This window comes from Hyla sarda, chromosome 4 (assembly GCF_029499605.1).
Source record: "Hyla sarda isolate aHylSar1 chromosome 4, aHylSar1.hap1, whole genome shotgun sequence".
Classification (NCBI taxonomy): domain Eukaryota; kingdom Metazoa; phylum Chordata; class Amphibia; order Anura; family Hylidae; genus Hyla; species Hyla sarda.
This window is the reverse complement of record NC_079192.1, coordinates 121400149-121417296: the sequence shown is the minus strand read 5'-3', so window position 1 is coordinate 121417296 and position 17148 is coordinate 121400149.

The window sequence follows — 17148 nt, the reverse complement described above, 5'->3', positions numbered from 1 at the left end:
GCAGTCGCTGCCTTTGCTTCGCCGAGCTCCCAGAAGATGGCGTAACCGTGGAGGGTTGTGATGCACCTCCACTCGAGTGCCTTTTCGAGCTCTCCGCAGGTCTATGTTCTAGTGAGCCGGGTAGCAGGCCAGGTATTGAGGGTGAGGGGGGGCACGGAAGCACTTCTCTGCCGCCCCTCCACTGTATTCCCCGAGAAGTCCTGTGCTGTGGGAGAACTATGTCCCGACGGGAAGCGCGCACCGGCGCCATCTTGAAAACTGCACGGGTGAGATTGGACATAAAAATCTGTCAGCTTGCGGATCTTGTTGCCCGTCTTCTGCCCCCTGCGGGTTCTGGACAACATGGCAGGTCGGTGGGGATGGAAACTGGCTAGGTATGAGAGCTAGGAGGGCTGCAAGTCGCTTTCAGTTGCCAGTAGTGCATGGAGTCCTCTGATCAAGTGGCCATCTTCGGCAAGCACCAAGCCACGCCCTCCGTGTTGTAGTAAATGAAGCAGTGGAATGACGTCGTTCATCCCGTAATCCTGGTGACTGACTAATAATGTGGCTTCCTCAAAGGGCCTGAGCAAACGGAAGGTGTCACATATGAGCTGCCACTGGTTGACATTGAAGTTACACAGGGGAGTCCCCCTATACCGTTCTGACGCTGCAGCTCAAGGAGGGTCTGCTTTGCAGTGTACGAGTGGCTGAAGTGAATGCAAAGTTTCCTTCCCATTGTTAAGATGTCTTGCAGATGGGTGGAACACTTCAGGAACCGCTTAACAACCAGATTGAACACGTGTGCCATGCAGGACGCATGGCTCAGGCTTCCTTGTCGCAGCGCAGACAAGATGTTCTTCCAATTCTCGGTCACCATGGTTCCCATTTCCAGTTTTCGTGGAGTAAGCCATGATTCAATTTCTTGATTAATTACTTTTAGCCGTTCCTCCCCTATGTGACTCCGGTTGCCAAGGCAAACCATGTGAAGAACAGCATGACACCACTGTGCCTTGCACACATGGTATGCTGGAGGGGCACTGAGACTTGTCCGTGCAGTGTAGGCTGAGGACACAGTGGAGGATGAGAAGGCGGAGTCGCACACTGTCACAGGACCAACGGCCTGAGAGCGTGGAGGCGTGACATGTCTAAGTTGCTGTTGTGGCTGTGCAGGAACCACATTCACCCTGTAGGCCATAAAGGACATGTATTGTCCTTGACTGTACTTACAGATCCACACGTCGGCACTGACATGCACTTTGGTACACACCAACAGGCTCAAGGACTGGCCCACCTTCTGTTCCACAAAATTGTGCAGGGCTGGTACTGCCTTCTTTGCAAAGAAATGACAGCTTGGGACTCTACACCACTTAAAAAGTGAGGGACTGCAGCACCAGCAATTTGGACAGGAGCACATTCAGTTTCTGCACTGTTGGATGAGTGGGCGCATACTGTTGCCTTTTGGACATGGCTTTGCCGATGGATTGCTGCCGGAATGACTGACTCGAAGTAGGAGCAGGAGTATCTGGAGCGACAGAAGATGGGTATGACAGACAGCTCCCTTGGCTGAGGTGGTGGAGCCTTGGCTGGCTGAACAAGGGAGCGGCCACTGGGTGATTGCACCACCGCATCGGAGCAACGGTTCTCCCAGGCCGCTTTATGGTGATGCTGCATATGTTGACACAGGGCCGTGGTGCCAACATTGGCACCCTGGCCACGCTTCACCTTCTCTCGACACATCTTGCATGTGGCCAGGTTAACATCCTCCGGATGCTTGATGAAAAACTGCCACACCGCAGAGTATCTGATTTTTCCCCCAACAGTCCGCACTGATTGACTGCTACTGCTGCCGACTCCTGGAACCCCTATTCCACTACCACCCGGGAAGGTAGGCTGCCGCGAAGCAGGTATGCTACCCTGGCCACGTTTGGCTCCAGACTTCCCATTTCTGCCACCATGCTGACTGCCAACCATGCTACCATCTTGCTGGCTCAGCTGCTCCCTCACGGGCAAACTGCAACCCTCTTCATCATCATTGAGTTGTGTCAGCACGTTACTGATGTTCTCCCCAGGTTCCTCAACAGTGTCTGCTTAAGGAGCCTGAATGCTCGCAACAGCACCTCCCACACCACTCTCCTCATCACTACTTGCCTGCCTAGCGGAGGAAGCGGCAGATGTCTACTCCACTTCATGGCTGGGCAGTAGCTGCTGTCCTCACTAAATAGTGGAGCTGAACCCACAGCATATGATACTTCTGTGGGGGAGGAAACAGCATAGGACAGAGGCAATAGGAGGACATGGACTACTCCCGGGCCATGCCAACTGAGGGCTGTGTCTGAGGAACCCACCGACTTTTGACTGGGGGTGTCAGATGTCACTTGTGATGAAGTGGATGACCGTGTTAACCAATTGATGACGGCAAATGGGTTGCTGGTCGAGACACAACCGCTAACTGATACCAGGAGCTCAGGCCTCTCGCTGCGACTCCTGCTGCCACTCGCCCCAGTCTGCTGTGATCTCTGCCTGCACCTGATGAATTAAGGCCGATGCCACTCCACTGTGCACGTCCTGGCACTTCTTCTTCCTGACATACTTAGTGCTTATATGAGGGGAGGACAATACGCTCCACTATGCATAAACCAGTATTTGTCTACAAACACCAGCAGGTGTGTACTTTTGTCTGTCCTTTCACAGTAACTAGGCCCTTAAGACTTTAACAGGAACAAAATGGTACACCACCTATGTACGCACAGGTTACACTTTATAGAGGACAATATGCTCCGCTACACAACCTGCATTAGGTAGGCACTAATAGCAGGTGATTATGGCTTTTAGTGCTCTTCTCACCCTAACTGGCTGGCTACTATTAGCTTTTCAGTCGTTGTACACATCAGTTCTGAAGCACACAATCTGTGTACTACACCCAAAATTGCACTTTCTCTCTCAATCTCTCTACCTTCCCCATCAGTGCTTCTAGGCTGTATTTGGGCTTGAGGTGAATCGCTGCTGTCAAAATGCTTTACTGTGCAATACACACTCCTCTCTGTCCCTCTCTCTCTCTCTGCAATAGAACGCTGATGTGAATGGCCGCAAGATGGCTGCCGATTATATAGGGCAGTGACATCACAGGGGTGGCTGGCTGCTGATAGGCTGCATGCTGCATGTGATTAAGGATTATCCCGCCTATCCGTGTCCTCACCTTCCCAGCATTCCTTGCCCCAAGTCCTGACATGTGGAGCTGCCATCTTAGATGCCCTGGAGCCTAGACTGCACTAAATGGAGTTTAATGAAGCGATTTGTGCGACTTTCAGATTCGTTGCAAAGCAAGTTTTTCCTGAAATTCTTAACAAATTCTGATTCGTCAGATTCGATTCGCTCATCCCTACTGATGATATACAAGATGGAGTATAAAATATAAAAGGAGTATATAAAAGAATATATGAAAACGTACATAAAATGTATAACAAGCTGACTTCCCTCACAATGCCCCTGTAACACTCACGTTTCTGAAGACAGGACTCCGGTGTATGTGGATCCGCTGGACCTGTGTGGTAGATGGCTCGGACCGTACCAGGGAGCGGAGGCTAAGGTGCCGCTGGTCTTCACCAGAGCTCGCCGCAAAGCAGGATGAGCTTGCAGCTGCAGGCGATACCCAGGTCGCTATCCCTGGCACAGCTCGACCACACAGGCGGCTGAGGAGATGCGAGGCACAGGAGGGATGAGGCAACTCGTAGTCTGGATAGCAGTAGGTCAGGGCAGGCGGCACAGTAGCGTAGTCAGGACGTAGGAGGAGTTCAGTAGGCAGGCGGCAAAGAAGCAAGGTCAAGTCACAAGAGCAGGAGATCTGATACACGGCAAGGCAATAAAAAGGAACGCTTTCTCTAGGGCACAAGGCAACAAAGATCCGGCAGAGAACTGAGGAGGGTGGAGGAATTTATAAACAAGCCACAGGTGGTTACACTAATGAGCGCACTGGCCCTTTAAATCTTAACACTCCGGTGCGCGCACGTCCTAAGGGACAGGGACACGTGCGCCGGAGCAGAGAGGTGGAGGCAGAGGCAGGAGAAACACCCGGAGAGTGACCGACTGGGGCTGGCATGCGGGTGCGTCCTGCGATGCGCGTCCCAGCCCCGTCGGCAGCAGAAGGTAAGGGGACCATGCGATCACGGCCAGCGTGTGAGGCCGGAGCACATAGCGTTACAGCCCCATTCAAAATTTAGTAAACATGAAGACATGATGGATCCCAGATACTTCAGGGGTTCTAAACCACCCCTGCTTGACTTTCCCTAATTATCACTTCTTTTCTTCTGCCAGGTTTCCCAATTTCCGATGTCTTCTGTTTTCTCGTTTTTTATTATTTCAGTCTCTGGAATGAGGGAATCCATTCTTTATTCCATAGGAGTCATACTTTGGTTGTCTTTGCATATATGAGCAGCATAGGTTAAATAACTTGAAAGCTGAGTATATAAATAGCAGTATCAAAAATATTTGTAACATAACATATATCATGAAGTTCACAGGGTTTAGTGATAAGAATGTCTCACTCCACCAGGAATCTCGTTCCGTTTTATTATGTTCATCATACCGTATATACTCGAGTATAAGCCGACCCGAGTATAAGCCGAGACCCCTAATTTCAACCCAAAATCCCAGGAAAAGTTATTGACTCGAGTATAAGCCTAGGGTGGGAAATACATCATCCCCCCCTGTCATCATCCAGACCCCCGTCATTAACATCCTCATCATCATCCCCTTGTCATCATCCCACACATCCCCCCTTCATCATCCCCTTATCATCCCACACATCCCCCCTTCATCATCCCCTTATCATCCCACACATCCCCCCTTCATCATCCCCTTATCATCCCACACATCCCCCCTTCATCATCCCCTTATCATCCCACACATCCCCCCTTCATCATCCCCTTATCATCCCACACATCCCCCCTTCATCATCCCCTTATCATCCCGCACATCCCCCCTTCATCATCCCCTTATCATCCCACACATCCCCCCTTCATCATCCCACACATCCCCCCTTCATCATCCCCTTATCATCCCGCACATCCCCCCTTCATCATCCCCTTGTCATCCCGCACATCCCCCCTTCATCATCCCCTTATCATCCCACACATCCCCCCTTCATCATCCCCTTATCATCCCACACATCCCCCCTTCATCATCCCCTTGTCATCATTCGCCCTCAGTGGTCTTCAACCTGCGGACCTCCAGAGGTTTCAAAACTACAACTCCCAGCAAGCCCGGGCAGCCATCGGCTGTCCGGGCTTGCTGGGAGTTGTAGTTTTGAAACCTCCGGAGGTCCGCAGGTTGAAGACCACTGCGGCCTTCGACATCATCCAGCCCCCTCTCACCCCCTTTAGTTCTGAGTACTCACCTCCGCTCGGCGCTGGTCCGGTCCTGCAGGGCTGTCCGGTGAGGAGGTGGTCCGGTGGGATAGTGGTTCCGGGCTGCTATCTTCACCGGGGGCGCCTCTTATCCACGCTTCCGGCCCGAAATAGAGGCGTTGCCTTGACAATGACGCAGAAGTACGTTGGCAATGAACGCACCTCTGCGTCGTTGTCAAGGCAACGTGACTATTCTGAGGCCGGGCCCGAAGCGCTTAGAAGAGGCCTCCCCGGTGAAGATAGCAGCCCGGAACCACTATCCCACCGGACCACCTCCTCACCGGACAGCCCTGCAGCACCGGACCAGCGCCGAGCGGAGGTGAGTAGTCAGAACTAAAGGGGGGTGAGAGGGGGCTGGATGATGTCGAAGGCCGCAGTGGTCTTCAACCTGCGGACCTCCGGAGGTTTCAAAACTACAACTCCCAGCAAGCCCGGACAGCCGATGGCTGGTCGGGCTTGCTGGGAGTTGTAGTTTTGAAACCTCTGGAGGTCCGCAGGTTGAAGACCACTGCGGGTGGGGGAGTTCACTCGAGTATAAGCCGAGGGGGGTGTTTTCAGCACGAAAAATCGTGCTGAAAAACTCGGCTTATACTCGAGTATATACGGTACCTCTGTCTCGGTCTCTGTTTCTCCTGGAGTGTCCTACGGGCTTTTACATTTCCATCAGTGTCTATGTAATGAAAGCAGGCTGGTCCTACAATTTGGCACATACCCCCTAAAGCTGCTGTCAGGTAATCTAGCACTAGTGTATGTTGATTATTCACTACTATCAGCTGAGTTTGCACCGGTATGGTGGTATTAAGGTCATCTAGAATGTCAAAGATTTGGTCATCAAGATAGTTGGTAGCTTCCACCAACTACCCCACATTTGTATTACCATCAGGTACAGTAAAATAGACCTAATTATTATATTAGCAGCCCCCCTTCATACTACATGTGACCTACCATTCTTTCTGGGGGTATTGTTTTTTGCTCCTACTATCCAAGTAGCAGGTTTCAGTCTGGCTAAGGTACAAGTACCGTTTACACCCACTGGTAACCATTCATAAGTGTGTTCCCCTCATACCCAATAAGTTCCTTCTGGCAGATTCCAGAAGGAAGAGAGTTGGTCTACAAGTCTTTGGGTTAAGTCAATTAGTACGACTGTGTCATTTGTATAACACCACTTAGGTTTCTGTCCCAGCTGTCCATAGTAACCAACCTCTGCGTTCCTACAAGTAGGGTCCCCTGTGGAACAACCAACAGGATCATTGCATGGTACATGGTTTGTAACATCATTACAAGTGGTTTCATCTCCTGAAGGAAACTTGTCATTGTACTCCCAATTTAGTGTATGTAAATGTCTTTCTAGGGTTTCTAGGGGTTTTTACCTCTTGCTGTACAGTCAAAACTTATTTTTATCCCTTCTTCTGGAATTTTTGCCAATACAGTTACTGCTTTGGTACTTCTAGGGACCCAGGTACCCCCTTTAAAATAAAATCACTGGTGTTTTTAGTTACCTGTTTCACTCAAATTGCCCTGCCACCAAGGGGCTTCTTACCACCCTACCATCGGAATCCCCACAGAGGTGTTCTGGTTTCTTACATATTGGGTATCATTAATAGCTAGAGTGTCAGAACAAGTTGTCCAGCTTAATATTTATTCTATGGGTGTTGGGATTGCTAGGTACGGCATGCTGGAAGCTGATACAGGGGAGTGGGTACATATCCAGCAGTCTGACACATTGGGGGAGATTTATCAAAACCTGTCCAGAGGAAAAGTTGTTGAGTTGCCCATAGCAACCAATCAGATTGCTTCTTTCATTTTGCAGAGGCCTTGTTTAAAATGAAAGAAGCAATCTGATTGGTTGCTATGGGCAACTCAACAACTTTTCCTCTGGACAGGTTTTGATAAATCTCCCACATTTAGTTCTTGACCTAGCAGTGTATGGTGTTTGAGGAACATATTGTCAATTTCCCTTTCTTGGTGTAGGTTTTTGTATGTTCCTGTGACTATTAGACACAACATGAAAAGGAAATAAATGCAGATCCTCATTCTTTCACTGCAGCCAGCACTTTCTTGCAGTGTGAGGCATGGATACAATTAGCCTTTCCCTCTAGATTTACAGAAGTGCTGTTAGTCAGCATGGGCTATCAGATCAGGGGTCCAAAGATTTTTGGATTTGTCTCTTTATCACCACCCAATCACCAAGCTGGAGACTATGAGTTCCTTCAAGACTGTCTGGATCTGGAATGGAAGAAAACACTTGCCCATGTGTTCGTTTCAGACGCTTATACAAGGCCTGCACATAAGAGGTCAGATTCCCATACTAGTGTTGTAGCTGTAATACATCCTCCCCATGGGGTAGGCCTCAGGTCAGCCTGAAAAGAGATCAACACACACCAAGACATACACAAAGCCTAAACAGGTGGTCAAAGCTTATGTAATCTACCTGGACTCTCTAAAGCGGAGAGAGTGGCTTTGGGTATACTTTCGGGGGGACTGGTACAGTCCTCCCTGGATTGTGTAGAGCACAGCACAGGTCATGTAGGCTCAAAGAGCAACTACTGTGGTGGAGATACCAGGGGCTATCGAAGATCTGTCTATGACTTGCAGCATAGCCCCTTTGGACAAAAGCGTTTTACCATGTATGACTTGGGCCATCATTGGGAACAGAGCTCTAGGCAGGCAGACTTTTGCAGAAGTCTCCCATATGCCGTATTTCCTCCTCTGCCCCTAATTTCTTCCAAGATTCATTTACAGCAATATCTGCCTGTTGTGATAGAGTTTTTTAACACGCTTACCTCCACATCTTTGGCAGATATCACTAGGACTGGCTTGTCCTTCCCTTTCCATGGCAGTGTGGTAACTGCCTTTGCAGGGGTGTTAGCCAACTCATTACCTTTGGCTTCTAGAGTACTTGGCCTTGGTATGGGCCCTAATTTTGACATCTCCTCTGGCATTGGCAGCACCTCCATGAGTGCTCCAACTCTCTGCATCTTTGATTGGTTTGCCTGAAGAGGTGAGAAAAGTCTCCCAGATAACTCTAAGTGGTTTTACCCCCAGCAAAGTCTGTAGGCCCCAGTTAGTGCAGAAAACTCTACTTTTTTCCCTGGGCAATAAGGTAGGAATGGTTCCGTTTTGACTACTTGGTGAAATGTAGAGTAACTTAACTGCATACCCCATAGAGAATCATGTGAGAACCCTGCAGCCTTCTGTATCATTAGCTCTATACAGTCACTTTATATATATATATATATATATATACAGCACCAGAAGCTTGCACCTGTAAGCCAGGTCCATACAAAAGTTTGGAATCAATAGTGCTGGCTGACTTACCCTTTTTCTATATATATATATATATATATATATATATATATATATATATATATATATATTTTTTTTTATATAATATATATATATATATATATATATATATATATACACACACACACACACACACACACACAGAGTTTGTCTAAAATCATCATCATTCAAGGGCAGCTTTTCTTTACTTCTATTAAAAAATCTTAATCCTTTCAGTATTTATGAGCTTCTGAAGTTAAGGTTGTTCTTTTCTTTCTAAGTTCTCTCTGATGACACGTGTCTCGGCAAACGCCCAGTTTAGAAGCAAATCCCCATAGCAAACCTCTTCTAAACTGGGCGTTTCCCGAGACACGTGTCATCAGAGAGGATTTAGACAGAAAAGAACAACCTTAACTTCAGACGCTCATAAGAACTGAAAGGGTTAAGATTTTTTTTAACAGAAGTAATTTACAAATCTGTTTAACTTTCTGGAGCCAGTTGATATATAAAAAAAAGTTTTTTCCTGGAATACCCCTTAAGGACCCTTGACATACGCGTACGTCATGGAGAATTACGGCCCCTGCCGCGCGCCGGGCGGGGATCGGAAGCGGATGCCTGCTGAAATGCTTCAGCAGGCATCCAGGGCAAATGCCGAGGGGGGCCATGTAGGCCCCCCATGTCGGCGATCGTCGCAAATCGCAAGGGAAATCGCCCCTGCGATCTGCGGCGATATCGGGCTGATCAGGTCTCAGGGACCCGACCGCCCGGTAATTTTGCATGATCCCGGTTGTCACAGACAGCCAGGACCATGCTGAAGGCTAGGAGCGTCGGTTAGCTAACTGACCAATCTCAGGGGGGGGGGGGCAGTTACTTCCTCCCGCCCTGCCTGGCCCCTGGAAGTCCGGAGAGGACGGGAGGAAGACCGGAGGATGCGGCGGGGGACGGGGGAGTGCTGGGGCCCAGCCCCGGTACTTATCTCGTCCCTGAAGACCCGGATCCCGGCGATGAAGACGGCGGCGGCGGCGACAGGTGAGTGGATCTTCAGCCGTGGTCGGGCCCTTTACAGCAATGCACGTCGCCGTAAAGCGACATGCATTGCTGTAATGGGACCCTGTATACTACAACTCCCAGCATGCCCAGACAGCCCTTGGCGTCTGGGCATGCTGGGACTTGCAGTTTTGCAACATCTGGAGGTCCACAGTTTGGAGGCAACTGTGCAAAACTACACATCCTCAGCATGCCCTTACTGTCCAGCCATGCTGGGAGTTGTAGTTCTGTAACATCTGGCCCTTCAGATGTTGCAGAACTACAACTCCCAGCATGCCTGGACAGTTTTGGCATACTGGGAGTTGTAGTTTTGTAACATCTGGAAGGGCACAGATTGGGAACCACTGTATTAGTGGTCTGCAAACTGTAGTCCTCCAGATGTTGCAAAACTACAACTCCAAGCATGCTGGGAGTTGTAGTTCGGCAACATCTGGCTCTAAAGATGTTGCCGAACTACTACTTCCAGCATGCCTGAGAATGTTTGGGAGTAGTGGTTTTGCAACAACTGGAGGCACACTGGTTGGGAAACATTGTCTGTTTCCTAACTCAGTGTTTCCTAAGCCGTGTGCCTCCAGCTGTTGCAAAACTATAACTACCAGCATGCACTGATAGACTGTGCATGCTGGGAGTTGTAGTTTTGCAACAGCTGGAGGTCCCCCCCCCCCTGTGAATGTACAGGGTACATTCACATGGGCAGGGGGCTTACAGTGAGTATCAGGCTGCAAGTTTGCGATGCAGCAAACTTTGTGCGGCAGCTCAAACTCGCAGCGGGAAACTCGCTGTAATGCCCCGCCCGTGTGACTGCACCCTAAAAACACTACACTACCACAGAATAAAAAGTTAAAAACACTACATATACACATACCCCTACACAGCCCCTCTCCCCTCCCCAATAAAAATGAAAAACGTCTGGTACGCCACTGTTTACAAAATGGAGCCTCCAGCTGTTGCAAAACAACAACTCCCAGTATTGCCGGACAGCCGCTGACTGTCCAAGCATGCTGGGAGTTTTGCAACAGCTGGAGGCACCCTGTTTGGGAATCACTGGCGTTAAATACCCCTATGTCCACCCCTATGTAAATCCCTAATTCAGGCCTCAAATGCGCATGGCGCTCTCACTTTGCAGCACTGTCGTATTTCAAGGCAACAGTTTAGGGCCACATATGGGGTATCGCCGTACTCGGGAGAAATTGCCTAACAACTTTTGGGGGTATTTTTCTCCTTTCACCCCTTATGAAAAGGTGAAGCTGGGGTCTAGACCAGCATGTTAGTGTAAAAAAATTAATTTTTTACACTAACATGCTGGTGTTGCCCTATACTTTTCATTTTGACAAGAGGTAAAAGGGGAAAAAAGCCCCCCCAAAATTTGTAATGCAATTTATCCCGACTACGGAGATACCCCATATATGGGCGCAAAGTGCTCTGGGGGCGCACAACAAGGCCCAGAAGGGAGAGTGCGCCATGTACATTTGAGGTGATTTGCACAGGGGTGGCTGATTTTTTTGCGTTTGTCAAAACCGCTGTAACAAACAAAACCCCACATGTGACCCCATTTCAGAAATTACACCCCTCATGGAATGTAATGAGGGGTGCAGTGAGAATTTACACCCCACTGGTGTCTGACAGATCTTTGGAGCAGTGGGCTGTGCATATTAAAAATTTTGTACAACCCACTGTTCCAAAGATCTGACAGACACCAGTGGGGGGTAAATGCTCACTGTACCCCTTGTTACATTCCTCAAGGGGTATAGTTTCCAAAATGGTATGCCATGTGGGTTTTTTTTTTTGCTGTCCTGGCACCATAGGGGCTTCCTAAATGCGACACGCCCCCGAGCAAAATTTGCTCTCAAAAAGCCAAATATGACTCCTTCTCTGCTGAGCATTGTAGTTCGCCCGTAGTGCACTTCAGGTCAACTTATGGGGTACCACCATACTCAGAAGAGATGGGGTTACAAATTTTGGGGGGTATTTTCTGCTATTAACCCTTGCAAAAATGTGAAATTTTGGGGGAAACACATTTTAGTGAAATTTTTAAAAAAAATTTTACATATGCAAAAGTCGTGAAACACCTGTGGGGTATTAAGGCTCACTTTATTCCTTGTTACGTTCCTCAAGGGGTCTTGTTTCCAAAATGGTATGGCATGTGTTTTTTTTGCTGTTCTGGCACCATAGGGGCTTCCTAAATGCAACATGCCCCCAAAAACCATTTCAGAAAAACGTAATCTCCAAAATCCCCTTGTCGCTCCTTAGCTTCTGAGCCCTCTACTGCGCCCGCCGAACACTTTTCATGGACATATGAGGTATGTGCTTACTTGAAAGAAATTGGGCTACAAATATAAGTATAAATTTTCTCCTTTTACCCCTTGTAAAAAATTCAAAAATTGGGTCTACAAGAACGAGTGTAAAAAATGAAGATTGTGAATTTTCTCCTTCACTTTGCTGTTATTCCTGTGAAACACCTAAAGGGTTAAAATGCTGACTGAATGTCATTTTGAATACTTTGGGGGGTGCAGTTTTTATAATGGGGTCATTTGTGGGGTATTTCTAAGATGAAGACCCTTCAAATCCCCTTCAAACCTGAACTGGTCCCTGAAAAATAGTGAGTTTGAAAATTTTGTGAAAAATTGGAAAATTGCTGCTGAACTTTGAAGCCCTCTGGTGTCTTCCAAAAGTAAAAACTTGTCAATTTTATGATGTAGACGTAAAGTTGACATATTGTATATGTGAATTTAAAAAAAATTATTTGGAATATGCATTTTCCTTACAAGCAGAGAGCTTCAAAGTTAGAAAAAGGCAAAATTTTCAAATTTTTCATCAAATTTGGGGATTTTTCACCAAGAAAGGATGCAAGTTACCAAAAAATTTTACCACTATGTTAAAGTAAAATATGTCACGAAAAAACAATCTCAGAATCAGAATGATAACTAAAAGCATTCCAGAGTTATTAATGTTTAAAGTGACAGTGGTCAGATGTGCAAAAAATGGCCGGGTCCTAAGGTGTAAAATGGCTGGGTCCTTAAGGGGTTAAACCAGGGGTCAAGTCCTGGGAAAAAAAAGTGTGGGAACTCACCCAAGATTTCCACATAAAGGGGTATTCCGCCCCTAGACATCTTATCCCCTATCCAAAGGATAAGATGTCTGATTGAGGGGGCCTGCCGCTGGGGACTTCCACATTCTCCCTGCTGCACCCGGCATTCGTTTAGAGCATTAGGTGCAACTCCGGAGGCTCGTGAGGTCACGGCCACTGCCCCTCAATGCAAGTCTATGGTCATGCCCCCTCCCATAGACTTGATGGCCGTGATGTCACGATCCTCTGCCCCCCTTCGCCAGTAATTCGGAATGGAGCGAAGTTCACTCCATGCACCGGATGTCTGAGTTGCCACAGCCGAGAGCCTTTGGATAGGGGAAAAGATGTCTAGGGGCGGAGTACCCCTTTAAGGGCTGGTCCTGCAGGACTCCGTCTAATTTTTCCTGCTGTGGAAAAAGTGCAGGAACTCCTTTCCCATGAGTTCCTGCAGGACATGAGCCCTGCATTAAACATGTATCATACCTCGCATAAGAGGTAGGAAAAAGAAGTTCCATTACCATAGAAATGTTATATTCACTTAAAAATGTAGCATGTTAGATATAACATGTGCTGTATATACAGTAAACAATATTACAGACTTCAAAATAACATACATCACATGGACTTCACAGAAAGCTTCTGCCTATAACTTCCAAGTTTTTTTTTCACAAGCTTGTTATTCAACTTAACTTGTCAACACATCCCATAACTCTGTCTTTCCAATGCTGATTACTCTGTATTCCATCACTGTCACATCCTGACTTCCTTCTTAACTCCTTACATCCCTTTCTTCCTACTATAGCACTACTTTCCATATGTTTGTGTTTCCCAAACAAAATAATCATATTCCCTCCGTCTCCAATCCCTGCCTTATTTTATAAGGGCTTACTGGGATATTTCCCTCCGTATTTAAGATGCATCCCCTTTTCCCAGAGAAATGTCCCTCTGTAGAGGCTTCTCTTTTAATTCCTAGAGATCGGTTAAGGGGGTTTATCAGGGATATTCCCTCTTAATTACTTAAAAGGCTCCCTGTCTTACTTGCTGCCCTATCTTATACAAACCCCCCAAGACAAAACACACATATATGGACAAACAGACCCACCACATATTACTCATACAGCATATCCTTTTGACTTGGAGGAAAAACATTATACTAAAAGCATGCATACTTACCCCTTCAGACAAAGGAGCAGGATCAGCCCGGGAAGCACAGATAGAGGTGGCAAGATAAAGTCTTACCCTACAGCGCTGTTTTATCAATCTGTAGTTCCAGGTGTCACTCCTCCTCCTCGAGGTCTGAAGGTTCGGCAATGCAGCTTTTTAAGTCATCTTCGACCCCACCCAGGAAACACCTATATGTTAGGGAATTCAATGGATTCCTTCAAATATGTTGTTTGATCCTGAATCAGTAGTTATAAGTGACCAGGCCTGGTAGAAGAATGAATGACACAGACTCCAAAGCTGTATACCGACTCTTCTCATGTTTTTACTACAGAAATCAGATTCTTATAGACATACATGAAAGGATGGCACACTTCCAGATTATACATGGTCCAAACAGCTGTCTTATGGAAGGACGATGTGCGTGAGGCTTCAAACTAAATGGCCTTGAAGCTTTCCTGTAAGCTCAGCAATTGTAACCTTGAATATAAGTTTCCTGGCTATAATTGCTAGTGAAGTTCATGATCAGTTCATAATGAAAGAGTACAAACAAGATGACAGATTATAGACAACATGGCTGATGATATACAAGATGGAGTATAAAATCTAAAAGTAGTATATAAAAGAGTATATGAAAACTTTTATAAAAACGTATAGCAAGCTAAATTCCCTCACACCCTTTATATAATATTGCCAAACACTGTGCCCTGAACTGATTAATTGTCCTACTGTGCCTTGAAAAAGAGATCTGTCTGTGCCCCCTCAGACAATGAATGATGCCACTGCCCATCCTAATGAATTGTGCCAGTATGCAACCCCCTCCCCCCCCCCATGACCTGTGCCACTGCTCCCCTAATAAACTGTGTCCCTGTGTTCTAAAATCATTGTCTCCCAACCTGTGACTCTCTGGTTTTTGCAGACTACAACTCACATCATGTGCTGCCAGAAGGGCATGATGGGAGCTGTAGTTTTGCAACAACTGGAGAGCTACAGGTTGGGGAACATAAATAAAGTTAGTGATGAAATGACTGGCTTTGCCAAGAAGCAGCTTGCATGGCAGCGAGCTGGCAGATTCAGAGTGAGTTTACTAAAACTCCATGCAATAGAAATAAAAGAAAGTTCCATAGCACTCACTGTGTGAGTTTTCATTTATTTAAAGCTGGTACATTGAAGAAAAACAACAGGCAATGATCATTTCGTTTAACACTCCATCATAGCCATGATAAAGTGTTAAACAAAACAATCTTCACCTGTTAACAACAGAGAGTCCAGATCAGCTTACCCTAAAAACGCCTGGGGCGACACAGACTGGCATGGAAAGACACCCAACGAAACAAATGAAGAGAAACAGTCGTCCAGTGCAACCGCTCGTGGTAAAAGCTTCAGTGATAAAATCTTGCACATGATCACATCAAGACAGATAGATATGTAAACTGTGATATGTTTTAATTGGAGTTTATATATATATATTTATGCAGAGTCAGCTGATCAACTCAGCACACCTGAGCAGTAACGTTAAGTATACACATATGGGGAGAAATTCCAAGTGAACAACTAATCACCAATATGTATAAAGAGATCAACATATTAAAACGCATACAGGCTGACATAAATACAACATAAATCTAAAAAAAAAAAAAGTGACAGGAATAAAATCATACAAATGTCCAGACACAAGGTGAACATACAGTGGGGATCAAAAGTTTGGGCACCCCAGGTAAAAATTTGTATTAATGTGCATAAAGGAAGCCAAGGAAAGATGGAAAAATCTCCAAAAGGCATCAAATTACAGATTAGACATTCTTTTAATATGTCAACAAAAGTTAGATTTTATTTCCATCATTTACACTTTCAAAATAACAAAAAATAAAAAAATGGTGTCTGCAAAAGTTTGGGCACCCTGCAGAGTTAATATCTTGTACTGCCCCCTTTGGCAAGTATCACAGCTTGTAAACGCTTTTTGTAGCCCGCCAAGAGTCTTTCAATACTTGTTTGAGGTGTCTTTGCCCATTCTTCTTTACAAAAGTCTTCCAGTTCTTTGAGATTTCTGGGCTGTCTGTCACGCACTGCTCTTTTAAGGTCTATCCATAGATTTTCAATTATGTTGAGGTCAGGAGATTGTGAAGGCCATAGCAAAACCTTCAGTTTACGCCTCTTGATGTAATCCCCCATGGATTTTGAGGTGTGTTTAGACTCATTATCCATTTGTAGAAGCCATCCTCTCTTTAACTTCAGCTTTTTCACAGATGGCATCAAGTTAGCATCCAAAATTTGCTGAAACTTTATTGACTCCATTTTTCCTTCTACTCGTGAGATGTTCCCTGTGCCACTGGCTGCAATACAACCCCAAAGCATGATTGATCCACCTCCATGCTTAACAGTTGGACAGAGGTTCTTTTCATTAAATTCTGTTCCCCTTCTTCTCCAAACATACCTTTGCTCATTCCGGCCAAAAAGTTCAATTTTAACCTCATCGGTCCACAGAACTTGTTTCCAAAATGCATCAGGCTTGTCTATATGTTAATTTGCAAATTTCAAACGCTGATTTTTGTTGTGCGGACATAGAAGAGGTTTTCTTCTGATGACTCTTCCATGAAGACCATATTTGTACAAGCATCTCTTTATAGTGGAATAGTGTACCACAACTCCAGTGTCTGCCAGATCTTTCTGGAGGGATTGTGCAGTCAAATGTGAGTTTTGAATTGTTTTTCTCACAATTCTGCGAGCTGTTCTGTCTGATATTTTTCTTGGTCTTCCAGATCTTGTTTTAACTTCCACTGTTCCTGATGACTGCCATTTCTTAATTACATTTCGAACAGAGGATATTGACATCTGAAAACATTTTGCTATCTTCTTATAACCTTCTCCAGTTTTGTGAGCGTCAAATATTTTCAGTTTCAGATTTCTAGACAACTGCTTAGAAGAACCCATGGTGCTAATTGTTGGGGCAAGGTCAGATGAGTCTGGGCATTTAAAACCTTTGAAAGTGTAAATGATGGAAATAAAATCTAACTTTTGTTGACATATTGTAAGAATGTCTAATCTGTAATTTTATGCCTTTTGAAGATTTTTTCCATCTTTCCTTGGCTTCTTTATGCACATTAATACAAATTTTTACCTGGGGTGCCCAAACTTTTGATCCCTACTGTATACAAAGATCTCAATACAGATAGTAGTGATATCATACCATATTATAAAACAAGGATA